This window comes from Xenopus tropicalis, chromosome 4 (genome assembly GCF_000004195.4).
Source record: "Xenopus tropicalis strain Nigerian chromosome 4, UCB_Xtro_10.0, whole genome shotgun sequence".
In the NCBI taxonomy this organism is placed as follows: Eukaryota; Metazoa; Chordata; class Amphibia; order Anura; family Pipidae; genus Xenopus; species Xenopus tropicalis.
The window spans coordinates 134,287,766-134,314,093 of record NC_030680.2 but is presented as its reverse complement, the minus strand read 5'-3'; the positions used below and the strand labels follow the sequence as shown (position 1 = coordinate 134,314,093).

Below are 26,328 nucleotides of genomic sequence, written 5' to 3'. Positions count from 1 at the left end.
TGGCTGTACGTGCCTCAGTGGGGGCCCTCTGGCTGTATGTGCCTCAGTGGGGGCCCTCTGGCTGTACGTGCCTCAGTGGGGGCCCTCTGGCTGTACGCGCCTCAGTGGGGGCCCTCTGGCTGTACGTGCCTCAGTGGGGGCCCTCTGGCTGTACGTGCCTCAGTGGGGGCCCTCTGGCTGTACGTGCCTCAGTGGGGGCCCTCTGGCTGTACGTGCCTCAGTGGGGGCCCTCTGGCTGTACGTGCCTCAGTGGGGGCCCTCTGGCTGTACGCGCCTCAGTGGGGGCCCTCTGGCTGTATGCCCCTCAGTGGGGGCCCTCTGGCTGTATGCGCCTCAGTGGGGGCCCTCTGGCTGTATGCGCCTCAGTGGGGGCCCTCTGGCTGTATGCGCCTCAGTGGGGGCCCTCTGGCTGTATGCGCCTCAGTGGGGGCCCTCTGGCTGTATGCGCCTCAGTGGGGGCCCTCTGGCTGTATGCGCCTCAGTGGGGGCCCTCTGGCTGTATGCGCCTCAGTGGGGGCCCTCTGGCTGTATGCGCCTCAGTGGGGGCCCTCTGGCTGTATGCGCCTCAGTGGGGGCCCTCTGGCTGTATGCGCCTCAGTGGGGGCCCTCTGGCTGTATGCGCCTCAGTGGGGGCCCTCTGGCTGTATGCGCCTCAGTGGGGGCCCTCTGGCTGTATGCGCCTCAGTGGGGGCCCTCTGGCTGTACGTGCCTCAGTGGGGGCCCTCTGGCTGTACGTGCCTCAGTGGGGGCCCTCTGGCTGTACGTGCCTTAGTGGGGGCCCTCTGGCTGTACGTGCCTCAGTGGGGGCCCTCTGGCTGTACGTGCCTCAGTGGGGGCCCTCTGGCTGTATGCCCCTCAGTGGGGGCCCTCTGGCTGTATGCGCCTCAGTGGGGGCCCTCTGGCTGTATGCGCCTCAGTGGGGGCCCTCTGGCTGTATGCGCCTCAGTGGGGGCCCTCTGGCTGTATGCGCCTCAGTGGGGGCCCTCTGGCTGTATGCGCCTCAGTGGGGGCCCTCTGGCTGTATGCGCCTCAGTGGGGGCCCTCTGGCTGTATGCGCCTCAGTGGGGGCCCTCTGGCTGTATGCGCCTCAGTGGGGGCCCTCTGGCTGTACGCGCCTCAGTGGGGGCCCTCTGGCTGTACGCGCCTCAGTGGGGGCCCTCTGGCTGTACGTGCCTCAGTGGGGGCCCTCTGGCTGTACGTGCCTTAGTGGGGGCCCTCTGGCTGTACGTGCCTCAGTGGGGGCCCTCTGGCTGTACGTGCCTCAGTGGGGGCCCTCTGGCTGTACGTGCCTCAGTGGGGGCCCTCTGGCTGTACGTGCCTCAGTGGGGGCCCTCTGGCTGTACGTGCCTCAGTGGGGGCCCTCTGGCTGTACGTGCCTCAGTGGGGGCCCTCTGGCTGTACGTGCCTCAGTGGGGGCCCTCTGGCTGTATGTGCCTCAGTGGGGGCCCTCTGGCTGTATGTGCCTCAGTGGGGGCCCTCTGGCTGTATGTGCCTCAGTGGGGGCCCTCTGGCTGTACGTGCCTCAGTGGGGGCCCTCTGGCTGTATGTGCCTCAGTGGGGGCCCTCTGGCTGTATGCGCCTCAGTGCTGCCAGGCTGCTACAGGAGCAGGATTACCGAGAATCACAGCAATGATTTGGCGCTGCACTGAAGCAGGCAAAGTCGCTGCATCTAAGCTGCACTGAGAATACTGATTTAGGCGGACTCCGCGCCCGAATGGGGCGATTCTTCTTCCCGCAGGGTCTGTTATATACCCAGACGCACAGAGTCAGCTAATCAGTACAAACCAGGATCCTCACGGAAAAACCCACTCGCTAAGAATTTCTCTTCGCTGGCTCAGTCTTTCTTGGCACGGAAAGCGTTAAAGCTTGGATTAGCGCCTCCCCCCTTTTCCGGCCCATCCCATCCCAGCGGTGGGTGCCCTCTGCCGGCGAGCGGGGGAAGCGCAGCGCCCTGGGAAGTCAGATCGAGGCTGGAGTTCCAGTGGAACCCTGCGCTGCATTCCATTCCATCCCATTCATGCTGAGCGGCTACACTGTAGCGCCGGGAACTCGCACCATGGAATCGCGCACCGACTCCCGCTGTAAGTAACCCCGCTCTTTCTCCATGCACTGCCCGGGGGAACTTTCCCTCTGCTGCTCCCGTCTCTCCGGCGAGTGGAAGGGAGGGAATGGCTGGGTGTCCGGCTGCGGTGTAGCTTCTCCCGCGGAGGGTTTCGGCATGCTGCTGCCGCTTCCCATTGTCGGGGGATCGGGAACTCCCAGGCAGGAGGGGGGGGATCGCTCGGCTGGATCGCTGTGTGTGTGGAGGGACCGTACCCGGGATGGGGGCAGCCGCAAGGGTGTGGGAGGGAGGCGCAATCCCTGGCACTGAGGGCAATGCAGTACGGGCACACAGCCGGGGGGCACACAGCCGGGGGGCACGGAACTGGCACTGCCCGGATAGCTGAGGGGGGCAAGCGGGGTGTTAAGGAGCAATCACTGCTGCTAGCGCTGTATAGATACGCACCCCGGGCATGGAGAGCAGAAAGCACTCACTGCCTGCCCCTAACTACAGCAGCCCCATTATATCCCCTATCCCTGCTGATTGTGTGCCCCCCATCCTGGTACCCTCACATGCAGTGGGACCCCCCATTCTGCCCCTATTCCCCTGCCTATGGCCAGGGCTGGGGGTGCTGGCTGCCATGCTGCAGCTGGGTGGCAGGGAGAGGCTGCACTGCGCTCACTGGGTTGCATTGCTTGCATTGGTGCCTGGCTCCTTGCAGGACTCGGTGCTTATTTGGCTCATGTCCCTCCACAGAGCCAGGGAGACTGCAGGGAGGCACAGGGGAGAAACCCCTTCACTTCAGCAAAGTGTCTGCACTGAATTGATCTCATTCCGCTGCCAAGTCATTCAACTTTCATGGGATTTTGCCTCATTGCTGTGAGCGTCTGTGTGTGCAACCTGCAGCCCACCTGCTCCTCACTACCCCTTCAGCCATCAGTAGCGCCGGGAGCTGTAGTTCAGCTGGACACCCCTACCTGGTGGATTGCAGGCTGTGGATATCTGTGTTTTTGGTGGGTATTCCCATTATGCCTCAGTACTTAGTGCCCAGGCAATAATGCACTGAATGGAAGACCTGTTTGGCAGGGGGTGAGTGATATAAATACATATCCTTTATTATTAATACATCCGCTCGCTCCAATCGTGCATTTAGGAAATGGTTTGAGCTCATTCTCTTACTGCTTATCACTTGCTTTTCTGAATCGGGGGCTGTGTGTGTGGCTGCTGTATGGGCAGCTGTTGTACAGCAGGGGGATAGAGTAGCCTCTGCAGAGTAACACCGTGCCTGTAACCGCTGCAGCTCTCACATTATACTCACTATAACCCCCCCATTAGCTAAATCTGCCATTATTTTATACTTTGGTGCCCACAGCCGGAGATGCCCTGCTAAATCATTCATTGGCGGGTGTTGAATTCAGCAGGAATATTTTATTTAACTGCACGACCAGCGGCAGAGATGGGAAATCTGAATCCCTTTCCGAGACAGCGATGCTTTGTATTGGCGGAATGAGCTGGGCTTTAGCCACAACCTGCCCGAGGGGATCAGGTCTGCACTGAAGTCCAGTAATGGAGATCTGGGGGGGTGTTTAGAGCTGCACTTGGAAATGCTGGGGTGCTGGGGGGGATGTGTGTATTATACCCCAGTGGGCTTTGGATCTGGGCACAACGGCTTATTAGAGCAATAAGGTACCTGCATTGCACGATTCCTTCTGCTGCCCGGTGACTGCACATCCTATAGATGCTGGTACCCTGGCCAAGGATTCTCATTCAGGGCTATACTTGGCCGCAACGTGTATATGAGGAAATCTCACTGCCTGGATCCACATGCGAGCGCTCTCTTTTACAGTCTGTGGGATAAGCTGGAATTGGTAGCATTAACCCCCTGGATGCCCCAGTCCCACCACTGCCGAGCCCCATTATGGGTGTGTGTGTTCTGCCCCATCCGTACCCTGTTAGCATTTGGCTATTTTCTGGCCGTTGTGCCACTGGGTTTGGTGCCCACCATTGTTTTTTTTAAAAGATTAAGAGGAATGGAGGATGGTCAGTGAGATACAAAAACAAACATTAATAGAGCCCCCCAGCGTAGCGGCCCCCTCCTGTTACTGGAAAGTAAATAGAGGGAGTTGTGCAAGGCAATAACATGTGTAACCATGCATGAAAGCAGCTTCCCATAGATTCACCCACTGGCAGCTTTTATCTTGATGTTTATATAGCTCCTAATGCCCGGGTCCTGCTTATGGGGGGGGGGGGTGATATTTCCAAATTTGCATCCCTGACCAGCTGTGGGCAATAACCATTATATTCCATTTTGTCTCTGTCTCCCATCTCAGGGTTTTATGATGCTGCGGAATGCGTTGCGATGCCTGTAACCGGCAGAAGGCAACAATTCTCAGCGGCGAGAACATTAATCCGCAAACTATTATACGCAGCACAAATATTCCTCGGGATTAGGCAGTCGCTTCATTGGAACGGAAGGGGAATGCTGAGACAACCCCCCCTCTTGCTTTCCCCCCAATACAGCTGTTGGGCACACTTTTAACCCCTTTGTGGCTGTCATAGTCAGTTGGGGTGCAGTTATAACATGAGCTGAATGGGGGGGGGGGTGAGTGTTAAATTTTTGGGAGTCGCACCTTTTTCAGAGGAAGCAAAGGGCCCCAGTGGCCCCTCTGGCACATTATTAAAGAGGGAATATGATTGGAGAGAATGTTTTCATTAACCCAGCAGTGTATGTAGGGAGCCGCAGTAATAATTGAGCACAGAGCTCTATCTGCTTGGCCTTTCTCCAAATGTACATAGCAAATGGGCTCCAGGTTGGGGCAAAAGCCTTAAAATAATCACAGATGTTGGACCAAACGGCTTGACCTTTGCTCCCTTTAAACCAGAGCTGTTTGGAAGGCCTGGGTGCTGCATGATGGGGCTGAACAGAGGGGTGGGCTGGCCAGGAGCCCCTGCTTGGGGTGTTGGGTTGCTAATAGTGCGCTTACTTTCTGCCAGTAAAGGGTTAAACTGTTTTCCTATGTGCTGCAAATCTCAACAGCCTTTGGGGAATGCTGGGATTTGTAGGCTGCTGAAAACATGCATGTTGAGTTCAGTTGTCTGTGCTTGAAGGGGTTAATTTCAGCTTCTGTTTGAAGTTGCTTTTCCCGTACAGGAAGCGCAAGGGATGCAGACGAGGAGTCGGAGCTCTGTCCCTCTTTTCTCTCTCTCCATTGTCACAGCCTTGTTGTATAAACTGCTCCCTGGGGGTCTCTGTGGATGTGACTTATTGTGGGGAACCATCAGTTGTGTCATATCCAGATACTCAGAGGCACGTCTGCTGTTATTGTTGCTGCAACTTTTTAGCTTTCTTTAGGGAGAAGCCACAGCGAAATGTCAGAATGGTTCCTGCTACTGTCTATAGAGACTGCCACACTGACGCCATGATGGTGCCCAGACAGGAGCCAGTGGGGTGTTTTAGGTGACAGTTGTACATGTGCCATACTTTCTGCTATTGCCAGTCACTAGAATGTTCCATAAGTCACAGTTATAACTCCTGCATCCCACATTTACAGCCCTTGCACCTTATACTGTCCCAGAGTTACACCATCCTATCCCTCATACTGTCTTGCCTTACTATACACACAGGTCACACTTACAATCTTCTTTTTAGAGATGCACTAATAATAAAGCAGTATTTACTTTAGAGATAATGAGCTCTGTATAAACAACCCCCTCCATTTACCTGTTTGTTGAGACAGTTTTGGCTTACAGATTATCAGGAGTCCATTCACTTTGCCTTGGAAATCTAATTAACTACCTCGCAAGAACCTGGAAATTGGAACCATGCAGTACCTTCCGCTTCCATGATTAGCTCAAAGAACATAGATTTTTTTTGTTAATTAAAACAAGATGCAAACTGTTAATTGAAATCATATTGAATGGGGGTGGGCAACGCCCCTAAAGTCTGTTACAGAGCAGTGTTTGTAGGAGGCATGCCAGCAACTAGTGTATCCGATTGTAACAGTGTATATAGTCATTGGCCAGTCTTACTTTGCTGCTGCTGCGAAAACAAAGCTAAAAATTACATTTTAGAAAAAAATGAAAGAAGCAGTTCTATTCAATATAAATGCATACATGCCCATTCTGCAAGAGCATTTAACCCTTCACCTGCCAATCTCTTTAATCTTGCTGTGTCGACAGACAATGCATAGATACTGGGAAAGTAAAAAAAAGTCCTTGACACTGGCAATCAGGTGCTTCGCAGGGGATGCCATAGAGCTTGCAATCAATGCAGGTAAATGGTGAAGGCAGTCATGGCGGCCTGTGCAGCTGTTAGGGGAGGCATTTTCCCTTTGCATTTAGTTGTCAGTGCATCTTGGGATGGTGCGCATAAAGGCTCATTGCAGGGAGCAATATGTATAGATATAGGGAATAAATTTTTGGACAGAAAGGCCGCACTAAAGTGTATTGCTGCAGATGTCCATTTGGCAGTCTCCCCTTGCACTGCTCAGCAGAACAATTTGGGGAGGGATTCCATGAAAGAAGCCGCAAACTAAGCGAAATGCCTATGTAAGATGGTGTTTTTGGGCAAGAGACTTAGGGCAATAGCCACTCAGCATAATTCACTTCTCAGCAACCAGTGCGCTGTCTGGGTCTGTGCGATGGCTAGGATAATATTAGATAATATATCACTAGGCATACAGACATACAGCAGCACTCAGAGCCAGAACTGAAATCCAGCCCTTAGTGTGGCTTTATGTGAAGGTATCAATGGCAAATGTTATATATACCTCTCTTATTTAGTGTTTCATGTTGCTGGCATGGCGCCTGTGTCATTTCTTGGGGCCCTTGGGTACATCATTTTATCTTCCCATGCTTCATCTCACCAGTTTATATCATAGTGCCTGATACAGGAAATCACTGTGCCTGGGTAAAGCCTATAGGGCTGTGTATAATTAATATTGCTTTATAAGAAATAAGCACTATCAGTTCTGCATGTTTCTATGGGTCCTATCCCTTCCTAATAACGGGCTAGACTGTATTGCTTCTACGCCTCTGCTATCAGGTTGCAGCTGACAAACATGGAATATTTCCCAAGGGGACAAACTCTGCAACACAAATTAAAACAAAGATTTAAAAGGCAAGGCGGCCACTGCTCCAACTGGTAACAGCCCCCAGCTGCTGTGCCTTAATAACCAGCCATACAACCTTAGCCTTTATCCCCTAACACAGAGCACAGGGGTTCTTGTAATCTTCAGTATCCCCCATCTTCATGGTCTGACATTTAGCTTCATACTTCCCCCTCCCCAAAAAAGCCAGAGGGTTGGTGGGAACTGTAGTTCCGCTGCTACGCTTCCCACTGCCCCTTGACTTGCTTGGCTGGTTACATGGGTCAGTGCTGGTGTCAGTGTATTATGTGTTTATGTGCTCAATCTGTGGCCCTTGCTTGTGGGCCAAGCTCAGCAGTGCCACAGGTTGCCCCATACAACCCCCCATTCTGCTGACAATAATGCCATTGTCTCTGTGCCAGGATGGTATTCATGATGTATCAGATGCATGTCGTTGGGAGTGGTCTTGCTTTGGGGTAATGCCGTTGTGGGTACTATAAGTAAGGATAAGTGCCAAGAAGATTGCACCCTGCTGAATGTGGGTGGGAGTTATAACCTTTAAGCAACTCTTATATGAATGTCTGTAACCTGCAATTTTCTCTTCTGTAACAGAGCGCAGTTGTGTGATAGCATGGCCCGTGCAGGCTTTGTTCAGCCTGGGTATTTGTTTTATGGCTGCCTGTGTATAAGGGCCTGGGGGATGTGCATGGGGGGAGCCTTTGAATAGTGCTGCTCCCTGCCGAGTCAGATGAGACATTCCTGCACTGGGTGCACTGTGCCGGGGGAGCGGGTAGGACCTGGGGTAGGACTTGGGTAGGACCTGCACGGGGGCAGCTGTTAGCACTTCCATCAGTGACAAAGCCCTTTAAAGCTGCAGGCTTCCCAACTATTCACTCTTTGTCATCCTATAATAATCTCTTTTTATATTCTCATTTAGCAAGCTTTCATAGAGCTGCCATTGGCAGTCACATTAGTGGCTTTGCTTACTCTTCCTGAGCTAAGCTTTCTTACCTCACTCTTCACTTTATCTGATATAGAGCGCTACAGGCAGCAGTGCATTGAAATATGCTTGTCAGATAAAGGGTAAATTTCTATATCTGAAATCCCGGGACTGTAGTCCATTTTGCGCGGGTATCGTAGATTCTGTATTGGTTAAAGCATTAATCATATGGAAGACATGGAACAACCCTTGGTAGGATGCAGGGAGTAGCAGGGGGAGCCGGGGATTCTTTTAGCTGTGGGTTGGTGGGATATAGCGGCTTCTCTCCCCGGCGAGTCTCCGGTGTATCTGGGAAGTGCCACTGATGAAATGCTCGCCGGATCATCCTATTATTTAACATGTTCAGGCCTCAGTTTGAGGATGGAGGGCACGCGTCCAATCACATTACAGCTGCATCTCCTATGTCTGGGCCTGCGGGGGAAAGCTTATTGAATACGGCTATGAATAGTTAATATCTTACACACATCATTGCTGGATGGAAACTCTGCTCTGCATCCCAGACATTTATAGACTATATTGGTTCTGAGTCATTATACAGGCCTCCTGGAAACGTAAATCTACTCATGCTTAAACGCCCCGATAGGGGCCAATTGCAGTTCTCCCATTGAGTGTTTAAGCGTGAGCAGATAAGTGATGTCTGTACTCAGTGCCACTTGTGTTTATAGGTATATGCCCTGACCACAATACATAGGAAGACAGTGCCTTGCATTATATACTGGTGTCCAGCACGGGACAGGTATCTATAACTGCAGTTAGGAAAAAAGACCCCCTGGCTCCATCTCCTTCTGCCTCCCCATCCCAGGCATAGCCTTGCGATAAATGCACATAGTGCTCAAGTATCTATAACTGCAGTTATTAAGGACAAAAGACCCCCTGGCTCCATTTCTTCCTGATTTGCACTTACTCTGATTAGTACTGGATCACTGGGTCAGAGAGCTTACAGTCTTAAGGATATCATGCTGTTGACTTGTGTATATGATTTCAGTTCGGATCCCTACATTCAAAAGCATTCCATAGGCTGTGATTAAATCTAGTGGCTCATAGTGTTGGATATAAATATATGTGGACAGTTTTGACATTTGAGGTATGAATAATCATCATCATTTATTTATATAGAAATGTATATAGTCTGCAATGATAATTGCCTAAAACTGTATTTCTTTAAGCTAAGCATGCTTTTTTCCTTGTGTAACCACTAGAGGTCAGCGTTCCAGTATTGTCTATAGCTGAGCTTTAACTGCTTGCTCAGATGAGGGATAGTATGGCGGCTTTTATTCATAGAAATATATTTATAATTGCTTATAACTGCATTGGGAAGTGAAATGTTGACTTGATACATTGTTATACATTGATTCCAATGTTCCTTTCCTGAAATAGACAGCGGGCAGTGGGGCGAGTAGACATTCACCCTGCTCTTTTTATGTTGGTGGTGGAGTTGTAGGATCTTTGTGCTGTAATGGGAACCCTGTGCCTGCCCCGGTGGCATGCTAGTTATTGGTGAATGCCCCGCTCTCGGGTTACGTGACCCCTCTGTCACATGGTGGTGGGAACCAGAGCTATTAACTTGTTTCCTGGCTGGGGGAGAGGAGCTAAAGGTCACCTAGTAAGGACATGTGGTCTCTCTTGGGAAACACAGCCGGGCAGGGGCTGAATGGACACCGTTTAGTACAGGTCAGGGGGGGATTGACCCCAGAGGCTTCAACCTGCACTCTGTTTAGAAATCTACTTTAGTATTCGTAGAAGGGGTGGGCCAAGAATGGAGAGTGGTCCCCCCAGCTCTGGCAGTTTGGGCAGGACTTTGTATAGACCTGGCAGTTGCATTTAAATGCCTTTAGATCCCATAGGTTTGTAACAATTGGACACAAATTCACATCGTTTGAGTGGCATTTGGATTTGACAGGAATTGTGGCCCCGGGGCCAATTTAATGCATGTGGAACATAACGGGGCAGTGTCAGCACAGTAATAATGGGGTAGCGATTTCTTAAGCCTAAATGTAGTGACGGCAGCATTACTGCCTGTGTATTTTCTTTATAGGAAACTTTGAGGAGGTCAGTAATGCAAAGGGGGCATCATGATAAAAATGTCATTCTAAGCAGCTTTCCAGTATTTATCGCATATACAGTATTTAGTGCTTTTTAAAGTTTTCCACTCTTAAAGGGGAACTGTCACCCTAAGAAATAATTCCAAATCCTTTGGTATTAGGTTACTAAAGCCAAATAAACTTTACTTACATTGTATAACTTATTTAATGTCTTTTTTTTTTCCTTCAGTCTTGGAATCAGTCACAGCCAGCAGGCAGTCGCCATTTTGTGTACCCTGTTATTAAGGGAAACTTTGTTTTATTCCAGAAATTTGCCATCTAGGTGATATCTAGCTGAATAGAAAGTTAAGGCATAGAGGCGGGGCAGGCAATATATGATTGACAGCTCAGAAGGCATAGAGGTGGGGCAGGCACTATATGATTGACAGCTCAGAAGGCATAGAGGCAGGGCAGGCACTATATGATTGACAGCTTAGATTTTTAAATACATTTATAACAGGTATGGATGATTTAATTAAAAAAAGAATTTGGGTTTAATTGTTAGCACTTTTATTATGCAGCTTTTTATGTGTGGGTGACAGTTCCCCTTTAAAACTATGTTGCAGATGTTGGTTCTCCTCCCAGTCTGTTAGTCATTGGGCTGCTGCTACATTTGTATCAGGAGTCGGGGCCAACAGTGCAGGGAATATAAACAGCCAGACAGATCTAGTCAGGGTCTGAAAATCACTGTCCAAGAAGCTGAAGCAGAGGGGGGGGGGAATAAAGTTACAGTTTCCCTTTAACACGGGGGTCTGCGTTTTTTCCACCTGTCGAGAAAATACAACTTTGCTGCGACTTGGAGAATGTGCCTGTAACGTTCCCCGCACCCTAATCGCTGCTGTTATGGAAAATTGCTCCTCCGTCCCAGTGTTATGACATGCCCCTGCGCTCCGTGCCAGCTTGTTGTGTCTACAGCCGTGTTCATGGCGTCTCTTCTCACCTGGTTTCCCAAAATAGAAAGATATTCGCTCCGGCACAGGTGCAAAGGCTTCGTATCAGCCAACACGTTCAGTGCCAGAATCATAAGTGTTGAAAGAAAAAACACACACTTATATATATGTATAGATTGCTAAGCTTTAAAGGGGAACTTCACCCAAAAACTTCTTTAGGAATATAGATAAAAGAGGTTTTAAAGTTATTTGTAATTGCAGTTGGAAGCAGTACAGGTATGGGACCCGTTATCAACAATGCTTGGGACCTCGGGTTTTCTGGATAAGGGGTCTTTCTGTAATTCAGATCTCCTACCTTAAGTCTATAAAAAAAAACAATTTAAACAGTAATTAAACCCAAATGGATTGTTTTGCATCCAATAAGGATTAATTATATCTTAGTTGGGATCAAGTACAGGTACTGTTTTATTATTACAGAGAAAAGGGAATCATTTAACCATTAAATAAACCCAATAGGACTGTTCTGCCCCCAATAAGGGGTAATTATATCTTAGTTGGGATCAAGTACAGATACTGTTTTATTATTACAGAGAAAAGGGAATCATTTAACCATTAAATAAACCCAATAGGGCTGTTCTGCCCCAATAAGGGGTAATTATATCTTAGTTGGGATCAAGTACAGGTACTGTTTTATTATTACAGAGAAAAGGGAATCATTTAACCATTAAATAAACCCAATAGGGCTGTTCTGCCCCCAATAAGGGGTAATTATATCTTAGTTGGGATCAAGTACAGGTACTGTTTTATTATTACAGAGAAAAGGGAAACCATTTTTAAAAATGGGAATTATTTGATTACAATGGAGTCTATGGGAGATGGCCTTTCCGTAATTCGGAACTTTCTGGATAATGGGTTTCCAGATAAGGGAATCCCATACCTGTATAGATAAATTCGAGATTTTCTATGGTTTTAAAGTTGTTTGTAATTGCAGTTGGAAGCAGGACAGGTATGGGACCTGTTATCCAGAATGCTCGCGACTTGGCGGTTTTCCGGATAAGGGGTCTTTCCGGAATTCAGATCTCCTACCTTAAGTCTATAAAAAAAAAACTATTTAAATAGTAATTAAACCAAATAGGATTGTTTTGCATCCAATAAAGATTAATTATATCTTAGTTGGGATCAAGTACAGGTACTGTTTTATTATTACAGAGAAAAGGGAATCATTTAACCATTAAATAAACCCAATAGGGCTGTTCTGCCCCAATAAGGGGTAATTATATCTTAGTTGGGATCAAGTACAGGTACTGTTTTATTATTACAGAGAAAAGGGAATCATTTAACCATTAAATAAACCCAATAGGGCTGTTCTGCCCCCAATAAGGGGTAATTATATCTTAGTTGGGATCAAGTACAAGGTACTGTTTTATTATTGCAGAGAAAAAGGAAACCATTTTTAAAAATGTGAATTATTTGATTAAAATGGAGTCTATGGGAGATGGCCTTTCTGTAATTTGGAACTTTCTGGATAATGGGTTTCTGGATAAGGGATCCGATACCTGCACTGGCTGTTTATATTCTCTGCACTGCTGTGTTTGACACCTGAAACAGTGTTGCAAAGGGATCTGATTCACAGACCTGCCTGAGTGCTGACCCTGCTATATTGTTTGAAGAGTCGGAAAACCTTCTTAAACTGGGAGTTGTAGTTTAACAATATCCTGGAGACAAATGTAGAGATACTTGCCTGTAGAAATCCCTGCATTATTTGTTCATTCCTATACCCGGCATGTGAAAATATGCGCCGCTTTCTGTCTCCCCACCTGTCTAACCTTGTCCGGGGGCAGCGGCAGAGCCTTGGGGCCCATGCTGGGCGCACTCTCACAGGTGTTGGGGTGGAAAAATTCAAAGAATGAGCCTCAAATACTCTAGACAAATAAATAGCTTCTTTGCTGCCTTGATATCACAGGGATATAACACATCAACATCTCCCGGGCCCTTAGCTATTCCAACTCCCAGCATCCATAGCAATAACCTGTGTGCTCGCCACTTTTTGGGTGGGAAGTGCTTTGTGTAAAGGCATTTTGGTTCATTTGCTATTTCAGCTTAATAAACATTTTAACAGTCAAATTGTTGTTTGTGCCCAAAAAGTATTAGTAATTGTATGTCTAACAGGGTAAATTTGGGACTAATTGAATTTATTTGCATCTGAAAAGGTTATTTTGTACTTTCATGTGGGCTGTATAAACAGCAGTGCCAGCTTGCTTTGTGGTTGGTATTCTGTATACTATTTACTTCGAGCATGCATCTCTCAAGGCATGATTTGTTGATAAACCTTTATTTAAATAAGTCATTACAGCTGCCTGGGGAGATCTGTGTGGCATTTAGGAAAGAGAAAGTGCACATATAGATACAGAATCATGTACCCCCTACTGTAAATGATAAGGATATTAGAAGTCACTGAGCAGGTTCTGTGCCCATATAAAGGCACAAGGCTGCAGGCTGAGTTATACAGGGAACTCTGAGTATCACTCATGTATTATAAGGGATAATGTACCCCCTACTGTAAATGATAAGGATATTAGCAGTCACTGAGGGGTTCTGTGCCCATATAAAGGCACAAGGCTGCAGGCTGAGTTATACAGGGAACTCTGAGTATCACTCATGTATTATAAGGGATAATGTACCCCCTACTGTAAATGATAAGGATAGTTGAAGTCACTGAATAGTTTTGTGACCATATAAAAGTAGGAGGCTGAAGGTAATGGATCTACAAGGAGGCTTCTAATATTGTCATATTTTACAGAGGGCACATTATTTTTATTATACACACATTTCAGTGAGTCATGTGATGCAAGTTACAGCCCTCAGTTCCATTTATAAGGATATATTTTATAGGATGTTCATGGCACCAGGAGCAACACTTTTTATCCTTTATACACAGAATATTTGGAGCCATTGTTTTATTACAGTTCTCGTTCCTTTGTATTGCTGGCAGCAGCAGCTTGTAGTCTGGAGGCCTGCTTGTTCCTTTGGCTGCCAGGGGATGCTGGGGGTTGTAGTACACGAGCATATAAATGGTTTTCTTATAGCTTTAGCAAAAGTAAATGGTAATATTCCTTCTGGCAAACTGGGGAAGCTTTTCCCATACAAATGGATATTGCAGACTCCTCTGTAGTTCAGTGTCGGAGAGACAGAAGGCTGCGCTGAGAATGGGATAAGCCAAAGATGAAGCCAGTGTGTGAGGTTTGAGAGCGGATAGGAAATTAGGCAGATTGTGGAATAACATCTCACTATCTGCTGTCAAATTGTTTCTCTTTGATGAAGCAAATTAGTCGCTCCCTCTGTTACAGACCAACTCGCCTCTACCCAATGAGAGTCTGGCCCTGGGGCGGTGCCGTCCAACTTGCCAATAAATATCCTTCCAGCCAGCCTGCTTTCTGGTTATTGGGGTCCCTTACACACCGACCAGGGCAGCACCTAGATTGCAAGCTCTGTGCCAGGAGTAAAGAGTGAGTGCTTTGCCATTAGATTGCAAGCTCTGTACCAGGAGTAAAGAGTGAGTGCTTTGTCATTAGATTGCAAGCTCTGTACCAGGAGTAAAGAGTGAGTGCTTTGCCATTAGATTGCAAGCTCTGTGCCAGGAGTAAGGAGTGAGTGCTTTGCCATTAGATTGCAAGCTCTGTGCCAGGAGTAAAGAGTGAGTGCTTTGCCATTAGATTGCAAGCTCTGTGCCAGGAGTAAAGAGTGAGTGCTTTGCCATTAGATTGCAAGCTCTGTGCCAGGAGTAAAGAGTGAGTGCTTTGCCATTAGATTGCAAGCTCTGTGCCAGGAGTAAAGAGTGAGTGCTTTGCCATTAGATTGCAAGCTCTGTGCCAGGAGTAAAGAGTGAGTGCTTTGCCATTACACAGTAGGGAGTGGGGCAGTTTTGCTGCGGTGGATGAATTCCTGCTGCAAATCGGAGATGTCACAATATGGGGCCTATTGACATAAACTCCTAGCCATGCATGCTTCTCTAGGGGGTGGGTTTGTCAAGTGGTGGCTGCGCTTTCCTCGTTATATGAAATATTTAGCATCACTCTGGTGTTCTAATGACGTCCCCGCTTATGTGAGGTGTGCACAGATCCCTGCAGAAGGCATCCCCATGTATTATTAAAGCGCCGTGCTACACAGGGTGGTAACTAGATTGTACTGAGCCAACTCGCTGTGAGTGTGGCTTATTCTAGGGAAATGCCATTTTTCCTCTATATCAGCAAACAGTGGGCTTTAACCCTTTGCCTGTGCCGAATGAAGTATATCATGAAATATGACTTCCAGTGGTTTTAAAGGTTATATGTAACTCATTGCTCTTGTGTTTGTTTAACCTTCTCTGTTCTTTAGTTCTGATCCTTTAAAGAATGTAACAGGAGTCGATTCTCTTCCATGTCTGTCAATCAGCTGGCCAGCAACATTGTTTCAGGAGTTAGAACCAGTGGCGCAGTGGCTATAAACAACCATATACTTCTTTCAGTAGTCATTACAGTTACAAACAAGCACGATCTTGGCAGCCTGCAGTGGGTTTTGAATAGAATGATGACTGTGGTCTACACGCTGGTTTATAAATATAGCCAGTGTCTCGAGCCATAAAGCATGGCGGAACTGCTGTAGTAAGAACAGGTGGAATTCATTTTACTATTAAGTGTTTTGGAAACAAACACACATATTTTTCTTCTTATTTTAATAGTGCAGCATACTGCATAGATAATATATATTATTCCCATCAGTCCCTGCCCCATTGGGCTTACAATCTAAGGTCCCTGTCCCATGTACACACATTAGGTTTAGTTTAGTAATTAACCTGCCTGTATGTATTTAAAGTGTGGGAGGACACGCGTACTCCAGCCACAAACCAGCCGACACAAGTCTCCCAGTGACAACATACCCCAGGTATTTCCCTTGCACTGATGCACCCCGGCCGCCCATGCACAGACCCGTTAACGACTCATTATGCCGCTCAGCCCGTTTACTCACTGGGGGCAAATGAAATTCCCATGCAGAAACAGACTAGTTCACAGCCAAATGATAAGATCTGTTTATGACACCTGCAGCCCTCAAGCTGTAACTGAACTGCCACTCCCAGCACCCCCACAGTGCTTTGAATTATAGTTTATAACTGCATAATGGCTTCTAGAGGATACGACTAGTAGGGACCTTGGCTCCGATGGCACCCAGTTTAGTGTTACCCTTGGATCACAACAGAGGAATTTTTATGGAGGTGATGTTAAGAAAAATGTGCACTTATTGGTAATGGCAGGGATCCCCAACCTTTCTTACTTGTGAGCCACAGTCAAATGTAAAAAGACTTGGGGAGCAACACAAGCATCATAACAGTTCATGGAGGAGCCAAATAAGGGCTGTGATTGGCTATTAGGCAGCCTCTATGCACCCTATCAGCTTACAGGGGCTTTATTTGGTAGGAAATCTTGTTTTTATTCAACCAAAACTTGCCCCCAAGTCAGGAATTCAAAAATAACTCCCTGGTTTGGGGGCACTGGGAGCAACATCCAAGGGGTTGGGGAGCAGCATGTTGCCCCTGAGCCACTGGTTGGGGATCACTGGGTAATGGGCTTAATGTACCCTCGAGGGGTCCAAGAGCTAACAGCTTAATCTAACTGGGCTCCATTCATTGGCCACTTTAACGCATGAACATAGTCGGCTGCTGCGTGTCCTCCGTTGCACCCTGATTAATCTTCCCCCCCCCCCCTGCTGTGTTTATTTGGAGGAGGTATAGAGTTGAGTCTGCCCGGGGGTTGCTGTAACCTGAGATGATGTGGTGTAACTGGAGATCAAATAAGTTACCTGCTAATGTTTAGACATATTTTACACTTACAAGAGAGAATATTTGGCATACTGAAGTCTTTCACACGGACGTTTGAATGTGTGTCAGTTCATTTGCAGGATGAACACATCAAAAAGCGTTTGTTGTGTCTATATGGCCTTTAAACTCAAGCAGATATGCTCCATTTCCCCATTCTTTTGTATATTTAATGCACATTAAACACAGAATATAGAACATTTGCTTTAAAATAAATGACATTGGGAAACCACCACTGCAATGCAGGTCATTAAAGGCCATACTAAGGCCTAAAATACCGTTTCACTTCCTTTCACTCCCGGTATCTCTCGTATTTATTTAATAAGGAAATCTGAGGTCCAAACTTCGACCTTACCCTCTGTTTTTTACTAGTGTAACTGTATATTATATGAGGAGGATTAAGTTTTATTGCTGTCCAACTATTTTAGTGTTATGACCTAAATTCCACATTGGCTTCACTTTCTCCTGTACTGGGATACCAAGAACCAGGGTGGAACCCGAAAGTATAAAACTTTAATAGGGTTATGTAATAAAAGGCACTAAGTTTGCCCCGGGGCACTAACCAATAGCAACCAATCAGCAGGTAGAATTTACTGGTCACCTTTTAAAAAGAAAAAATCATTATATTGGTTGCTATGAGTTGAGTTATATTGGTTGCTATGCTCCTGGGCAAACTTAATACCTTTTATTACATAGGGGGGGTAAAGGTTTATTTAGTCCACAGGTTAAAAACAAAATTGCCCGATGCTTTTCATACCGTAGGGTACACATAGGCTAAACCTGAAATAGATAGAATGTTCATCAAGTTTTTGCATCCTATGCAACTTTTTAAGGTCCTGTTGCTTGCTAAAATGGTGCCGGAGATTTCCGACTAGTCGAGGGTAAAGAGACCTAAAACCATAAAGGGGTATTTGACCTCTAAAGTAACTTTTCACATTACACACTGATATTCTGATATTTTTTTTTTTTTTGTAGTTTTTTTAATTTGTCCATGGAGCTTCATGGTTGCTAAGGCTCTAATTTACCATAGCAACCAGACAACAGTTTGAATAATAGACCTGTACATGAATGAGAGGCTCTGAATAGACACATAAGGCATAAAAAGTAACAATAAATTGTAGCCTCACAGAGGAATAGGTTTATATGGCTGCCGGGGTCAGTGACCCCTATTTCAAAGGAGTCCGAAGTGGAAGAAAGCAAATAATTCCAAGACCAATTAAAAAGTTGCTAAGAACAGAACACTCTATAATGTACTAAAGGTAACTTAGAGTTAAACTTCCCCTTTAAACATCCATGTTTTTCTTGTATCAGTGTTTGCGATTCTGTTACCTTGCCACTATTTTTTGTTACTTTATTAATGAAGAATCGGTAATTAACACAGTGTCTCTTTCCCGTGGAAGCCTTAATTAGATTTCCAATCAGGGTGTGTGTTCCTCGCCACTAATGAGCAGGGACAGAGGCGGATCAATAGTCCCTTGATAGGGCTGAATAGACAGATGAAGGGGGTAGATCTGCAGAGAAACGTGGCGCGGCACTAATAACAGAGGCTTGTTCCCATTGTGCGAAATGCGCCGCCGCCGCTGCCGTGCTGCTGCCGCCCCAGCTGTGCTCGTCTGGAGATGATTTAACAGCTGGAGTTTTGCATTTTTAGCCGCTTTCCCGAGCCAGGCGAGTGGCTGAAATTACAGGGAGCAGTTGCGCAGACAAACGCTTTCTGCAGAAAGGGAGGACAACAAATGGCTGGGTTTTTATTGGTGATGGGGGGGGGGGCTCCCGCTATCCCATCCTCTGGCAACTCCCCCTTTTAACCCCCTGCTTGTCCCTGCAGTCAGGGCGCTGGGGTCTGGATGCCCTGGGGGTCTGGATACCCTGGGGGTCTGGATGCCCTGGGGGTCTGGATGCCCTGGGGGTCTGGATGCCCTGGGGGTCTGGATGCCCTGGGGGATGTCCTGCGCCAGAGGTAGCCTCCTAGCTGCTTTCAACATGGGTTTAAATATTGCTGCGGTTGCTCATTCTGATGAGTTAGGGTTTCATACATTTCCGGACTTTAAACATATTTATTTATATATTTTTTGCTCTGTACTTGCTGACGGAAAATTTCACTTCGGTTTTAGGTCGTCGCCATCACGTTTTTACTGTTCTGTTTGGCTTTATGTAATGGAAATGTATATGCACACATTCACCCTTTGTCACGTGTGTCTGTGTATAGAACTACTTGTATACATAGCCCTAAATGTAAATAGTGCTGACAGGGCAAGTACATACATGCAAGGATTATAAACATATAATTCAGCTCACCAAAAAAGTGATGCACAGGGTCCTGCTCTATAATGGGTCCAGTCCTAGGGGTTAATTTTCATCTTGCTTTGTTTCCAATAAGGCTCCATATGCAGTTTCCTTCTTGGCTAAGCTTCCATTGTTCCTAGGGTGTCTGGCCATGGCTTAAAGTGATACTGACACTAAAAAACGATTCATCAAAATATTAATTTGTTTGCCGACAGGGCTGCTTTTGTAAGTAATTGTTACTTGATGTTTCTAAACCTGACTGCTTTGGCTACCTGACTGTCCCTTTTAAACCAGTCAAAGTTTCTAATGCTAATGGACTACTGCTGCACAAATATGGCCGCCCCCTCATAGAGAAACATGGGGGATCAGATAGGTAAGGTAAAAGCATTGGGCAAATCCTTTTAAGGCAAAATTATAAACAGCATTTAATGTAATGAGAGATGTAAAAAAAAAAGTTTAATTTCTGACAGTAGTTTCTCTTTAACATGCATCATCCCTTAGCCCTCCTGTAGTGCTATGCTTTTATGAAAATTCCCCCTCCTTTCCTTGGAAACCCAAATTCCATAAAGACCCCTTTATCTGGAGAGCATTCTGGGTATACCTGCATTCAGTTTATGAAAGATAAAGGGGTAGGTTATTTAGCTTTATTTCTCATCAATTGGTGAACGGGAACTGCCATTTGTTTCAGCGTTGGAGCAAACATGCATATAGTGGTGCTTGCACCTCGCCTACCCACAGGCATTTGGAGGGTTACTTTCCAGCCCCAGTGGCTGCTTACTCTGTTCCAATTTGTCATGTAAATACTAGCAAGTGTCTTAATTACATAAGAAGCCTCTCAGCTGAATCCATGGCCTGTGGAGCTTCTGACAGGGTGTGGTGGCACTTGGCTACACAAGCCTCGCACTGCCCAAGCATTTCTCCGAAGCTGGCAATTATCTGCCGGTATGGCTGCAACTGTTGTGGCTTGTAATATTTAGCCTTATGGAGCAGACAGCTGTTGAGGCACATCTTTGCCATAAGCACCTTTTCTTAATCGGATCTTTGGGTGCAAAATAAGTGAACTTAAAGGGGAACTCTGCTCTTAAAACAACATTTTTAGAGCCCCACACAACACAGAAACCTCTAATATCTTTATCACTGTAATCTGTTCCTTCGAAAAGTATGAATAAATACCATTTTATATGCTGAAATCCAGCTGCAAAACAGTTCTTCTCTTTCTGCACCATTTGAAATCCTGGCAGGGGAGGAGGGACTAAAACATTGCGGTTACAAATTGTAACAACTTCTCCACAGCTTACAGACAGCATGCAGGAACTACATAACCCACAAGGCATTGCACTGATGTTCCTTTCCTTATTGACATCATGTGCGCAGGGGATTGTGGGATTGGGAGGATGTAGGCTGAAGGCAGGCTGAGGACCGTCGATTATTGTTAAGCTGGCCATACACGCACTGATAATATAATATAAACAAGGTTTCGTACGATATTCGGTGCGTGTATGGCGAGTCTACCAATATCGCAGGAAGCTGCTGATATCGGTCGACTCGCCGATCGGGTGGGTTAAAAGATTTTGATCGGGCGCCATAGAAGGCGCCTGAGCGAAATCTGCCTTCAGGGCTGAATCAGCAGAAATCCTATTGTTTCTACCTCCTTATCTGCCGTTTCAGCCTGGAATGTTAGTGGCGGATTGAACGATCTTTCATGCGACCGACGGTCGCACAAAAGATCGAAAATCGCCACCTGTGTGGCCACCTTTACATTTTATTTGAGTCCCAAAGTAGTCATCCAGATCAGCAGGGGAACAGGGGGCGGGGCTTAGAGAACTGTTCCGAACCTTATAATTACATTAAAAATCATGAAAAGGCTGCATATTATTCAATTGATGTATATTGCAAAGTTGCTTGAAATTATGTTTACTTTTCAAAAAGCTGAAGGTGTGTTTTGGTAGAGTTCCCCTTTAATTATGGTTGTTTGGGTTAAAGAGGCAAGAAACTAATGTTGGCCAAACATGGAAAGCTCCACCTGCTCAGGCCAGCGGGCAAACAAATGGTTCTGTGCTGATTGTGCCATCTAATCATTGGGGTAGTTCTGTGTCACAGGCGCAGTTGTGGAGGCTACCATAGCACAGCAGGACCAAAGGTGGGCTAGTTTTCAGGAAGCCTTTGGCTGAGGGCACATGCTGGGCGTTATAGTTTCAGCCTTTTGATGCTGCCTAAGGCGCAGTCTTGACTTGCACTTAAATAGGGATCACCAGGCTGCTGAATTTTAATCATGGTGCACATGCAGATCGGTGCCACAGGCAATGTACGCACAGGCAGAACCAGCATAACGAGCTAGCCACAGAGCGTGCCGGCTTCTCTATACGGCGTGTCTAGCTGCACCGTCTCTGCTGAGCTATTTGGCTACACTGGGGTTTGTACCACGGCACATTCCTTTGGTCGCAGATTGACATGGAATCCCCGGCGTGTTATAGTTCTGGATAGAAGGCTACAGGTGTGTGTGTATTGCTGCTGCTTTAGTGCATTGTCTTACCATCATTCTGGCTTTATTATGACTTGGCAGGTTTGCTGTAAGATTACACTTGATCTTTTGTTGCTGTTGCTAAAGATTACTGGGGGCTTAGTTATGACTTCCAGTGACACCACCCTCCTCCTCCTTCCCATCTCATCATGGGCTCATTGTGAGCGCTGGAGGCTGCAGGAGGCCCAGCGTAATGTATTTAGACGTTCCATTGATAGAACTATTTCCTCTTCCTTGTTATTGTTCATCATTTCCATTGTTTGGGATTTTGAAGGGCTAAAAATATTTCCCAGTGCAGTTTTTGAATGTGTGGCGTTTGGTGGAGAATGCGACTACGTAATGATGCCTTCAGGCTTATAGTTGTGGTCATCCTAGCAGTGACGCAGGGTATGTGAATGGCAGATGGTACAGAGGCAGGCATTGCTTTATTTGCGTTTCCCCTTTGTGTCTAAAAGTAATAGAATTATTTGACTTTCTTGTCGTCCTACTCGGGTATCTTACGGATTGGCAAATGGGCAGAATGGACCTTCCCTTAGCGTTCCCATGGCACCAAAGCTGTTATAATTCACAAATCAGCAGATGGTGACTTGGACTGGGGTCGGTTTAAGGCAGGAAGATCTAAACTGGGCCTTTACCATTCCTTAACTACTGAAAGATATCATTAAACCATAGTAATGTAGTCATACAAGTCAACAGGGCTTTTTACGTTTGTGTATTATTTGAACGATATAAGGAAAGAAAAGAAGGTAGAATACTTGCGCAGTCTCTGGCCAATTTGTGATGAGGAAGGGTGTCGTTCACCAGTGATGGCCAGAAGGCAATGGTTGGGGGTGCGATGGCCATTGAAGTAAAATAGCATTTCTAGCATAATACAAAAGTTGGAGGTAACAGAGTTTAGTACAGGGACACAACCCCAGATTCTCTACTGCTCCCAAAATGCATACTAGTGGGGGTTTGATACTTGGAATACTGAAAGTTGAGAAACTTTACTTGAATGTATCTATTTCATATTGTCATTGTAATGGTAGGGACCTGCTTTAATACATCATCCTAGATTTCCTGGTATATCCCTAATCCATTTGTCTTGTGCTGTACCTAAAGGGTTTGGGCAAGCTTGCTATAGGATGGTATACAGCCAGGTTACTGGTATACTGAGGTCCGTTCACCTGAGATATACCCCTAGGGTAGAGTCCGTTATTTCTAGTGGTCTTGTGGGAAATTGAGATCTGAAAGCCTGCCTGAGCTGTGAATTTTAATTGATCTTTGCTGCTTTAAAGAACAAGGCAAGAAAGAACTGCTTTGGGATTGCCAGTCTCGTAGGCCACCATGATCTGTAGCTAAGTACCCTCGGGTGGGTTTAGGTAGAAGTTTTGCAATTTAGGTACCTTTCCTTGGGTAAAAGATTGTTGGACTGGCCTGTCAGACAACACAAGTCTAGGTCAATGGCCAACTGTTTCTTATTTCCACCATAGGCATGTATAGCACCTATAGCATTTGGCAGTGTCTCCATCTTATTGTTGTGGGAGCAGGCCCTGGTTCTCTGGTAGACCCTAGGAGGTCTAGTCTGACCTTTTGGGTGGAGCCGAAAACTGTTTTTTTGTCTTTTTTTGCTTTGCTTATGTTTTGAAGATGTCAGAATGCAAGGTCAGCTGTGTGTCCCAATGAAGTTTTAAAAACCCGACTGACTGTTAATAGCTAGGAATCAAAGAGGAATCCCTTCCGTTCATAAATCAGGATTCTCAGGCAGTAGCATGGGGCACAGTTCATTGAAAGGCCCATAAATCTGGATTGGTATTCCATTGATCCCAGAGTACAGTGTGACACTTTCCTGGAGGCTTAAATGCTGTTTACATATTTTACTGTACTATTGACTGTAGAATCTGTGCATTTGCTGAGGAGGAATGTACCTGCTGGTATTCATGGGGCTGCCTCTGCTTCCTGTCCAGCATTAAACAGCATTTCTGTCTTGCTTTGTGGCAGGGTTTCTTCATAGGTTGTCAGGATCTGTGCATCAGGATCAGCGCACATTTATTATAGCACTGCTTGGGGGGAGGCCTTTGTGATATTTATCTATGAGCATGAGAAAGATAACATCTGAGACTATACCTGCCCATACATGCAGAGGAATGATCTTGAGATTGAGCTTCAGTAAAGGAATGATAAAAAGCGTTAATATAAAGAGCAATATCTTGGAGATGGGATGTTTCAAGATCTGCCAACTGCCCGTTCGTGTAGACACGCCAGTTGTGGAACTATTCTGTAGCATCGTTCTTTGCCTCCTCATCATCAGATCGACTTTTCCCGAAAAGATATGAATTATATTTTGCCTGAGCCAAATCAATGGAAATTTTCAGACTTGTCCAATCCACAGAATGAGCACTATCCATGGTATGAGCATGGGCTGTGTTTGGACCCAATTACAGTGTGTATGGCCAACTTAATTTAGAAAAGAACAGGTTGAAACTTTTAAAATACATTCATTTCAGAAAAAATTCCTATGATAGTGCTAAAAATAATGCAGACATATAAATAAATAAATAACAAGCAGTAATTGTGACGTTAGTAATCTTTTTTTTTTTTTTCAACAATTTCCTTTGTATTGTCTCTCCGTGCCCTGGAATGATTTGGCAGCGTTGGGATGTGCTTTAATGTTCCAGATATTGTTTTGCAGGCCTCGGCCAATACAGGGTTAAACAAATTCTACACAATGTGTAACTTTGTCCCCCCCCTTAAACAGATGAATTTCCTGAGCTTTAGTGCAGGGGAGGCTGCCTGCTTCTCTGAGGACTTTGCTTTGTCCCAGCAGCAAGAGGGCAGGGTATTTAAAAAAACAAACAACAAAAAAACCCCCCCTGCAAACACAACGCTGAGGCACGGGCCGGGATTCCATGTGTAACCTCAGCTGACTCAGAACCAACCCATACGCAGGAAATAATGGCGTTTGGCTGGAGCGGCTATTGTAATCCTTTATTACAAGGGACTGGTAATGCCGTACTGATTGGTTTCTAATCACAGATCCTGCTTGGAAGACTGCAAATAAAATAATTAAGCCCAAGTGCAAATAACTGTACCTACTGCTCTTGGCGGAACTCCTTATGGGACTGGGACAAAGGCTGTTCTAGATGGGAAAAGTTTGTCTGGCAGTTTGGTGGGAGACTAAGCCAGGTATCAACCCTACAACTCCCTGCATTTCTGAAAGCCAATTGCTCACCTGTTTAGTTGTGTAGTAAGGACTGTGTTTTTAGGTAAATGGTACAGGCATTTTGGGCATTGAAACTTTTAGTAGCTCAGGGGCTGTTGCCAGATCCTTGTTGATGGGGCTGCTGCCAAATTGGCCAAATCCTTGTCTTCACTCCTGCAAACGCCTGCCCTGTACTTGCCATTTGTATTCTTGGCTGCCTGCATTTTCATGTGTTTGCCATGGTAGATAATGAGGGATGTTGGGGTCCTCCTCCTAACCACCCCATCTATGAGCAGAGACAGTGTATGCTCTGTTTTATGTTCTGCATAGGACTTCTGCTCTGTGACCCTGTTAGTGGACGTCATTTATCAACACTGGGCAAACTTGTCCGTAAGGAGTAACTAATGACAACCAAATCAAATTGCTGCATTTATTGTTCCAACTCCAACTGTCTGGAAAAAAAAAAAAAGCTAATCACTGATTGGTTGTGTTATGGAAAATCCAATACCAGAGGTCAATTGGGGAAGAAAAAGTTTATTTATTTGACACGTGTGTGGGTTCTGAGCAAAGTCAAGGGTCAGGACTACAGAACAAAGATAGCACAGGGTTTGTATAGACTCAAGAGCGTACGACTGCTCTACAGCCAAACAGGTGCCTCTGCTTTTAAGGCCATGGTGGTAGTAACCAAGGCCAGCTTGAGAATGGATTCAGTTGCTGGATTCAAATGAGCCCCACTGTCTGTGGGTGGGAAGGAGCTGGCACACCTTATAATATCCTTATTCTTTTATTTTTCTCCCTATGGTACAATTCTGGGTTCTTTATGATGTGAAGCTTCGCTGCTCTTTTATCATCCCCAGGATGGTAGGTTAACATTAATGATGCCTTATTGGCTTTGTAAATACTAAAAATGGCAGCCTAATGTGCCAACTACTCCCCATTCTACTTTCTAGGATCATAAAGATCCTTGCTCTGTATTTCTGCAAATGGTTCTAATGACTCCGGCTGTTACAAGAGAGAAGTTAGTAAAAGTAGAAAAAGAGTTTATAACACAGTAGTTGCATGGGTATGCCCAGCTGCCCAGGGGTTTAGAGATGGCTGAATCTTCTAGTAGGGACATAGAAAGCAAAAGAGGGGTTGGTAGGAATGCTGGTGTATTTTAGTCACAGCAGGGCCCTTTAAATATGGAATGGGGGTGCTGTTTTGCCACTACCATGGGCATTCACGCGCCACTTTTGCCCCGCAGAGGTCTGTGCAGCTGATTAGCTTGGAGCTGGCTCTGGCGCTCTGCAGATCCTCCTGTAATTGCCAGTGTTAAGCCCTGGGTACTGAGTCTGTCTATACATGCCCGCAGGCTGCTGTCTTTAAGTGGCACATCTTGCTCCTTGACAAGTGA

General features: G+C 46.1%; 1 protein-coding gene across 5 annotated transcripts in view; it reads left to right on the top strand.

Moving 5' to 3' along the window:
* The first annotated feature begins 1,805 nt into the window (after positions 1-1,805).
* plxna1 (plexin A1) overlaps positions 1,806-26,328 on the top strand; it is a 226,735-nt gene continuing 202,212 nt past the window's right edge. For 3 of the 5 annotated variants that reach the window (XM_031899707.1, XM_031899706.1, XM_031899704.1), the window contains exon 1: positions 1,806-2,081. The gene's annotated coding sequence lies outside the window, so the exon portion shown is untranslated. 5 annotated transcript variants of the gene reach the window in all.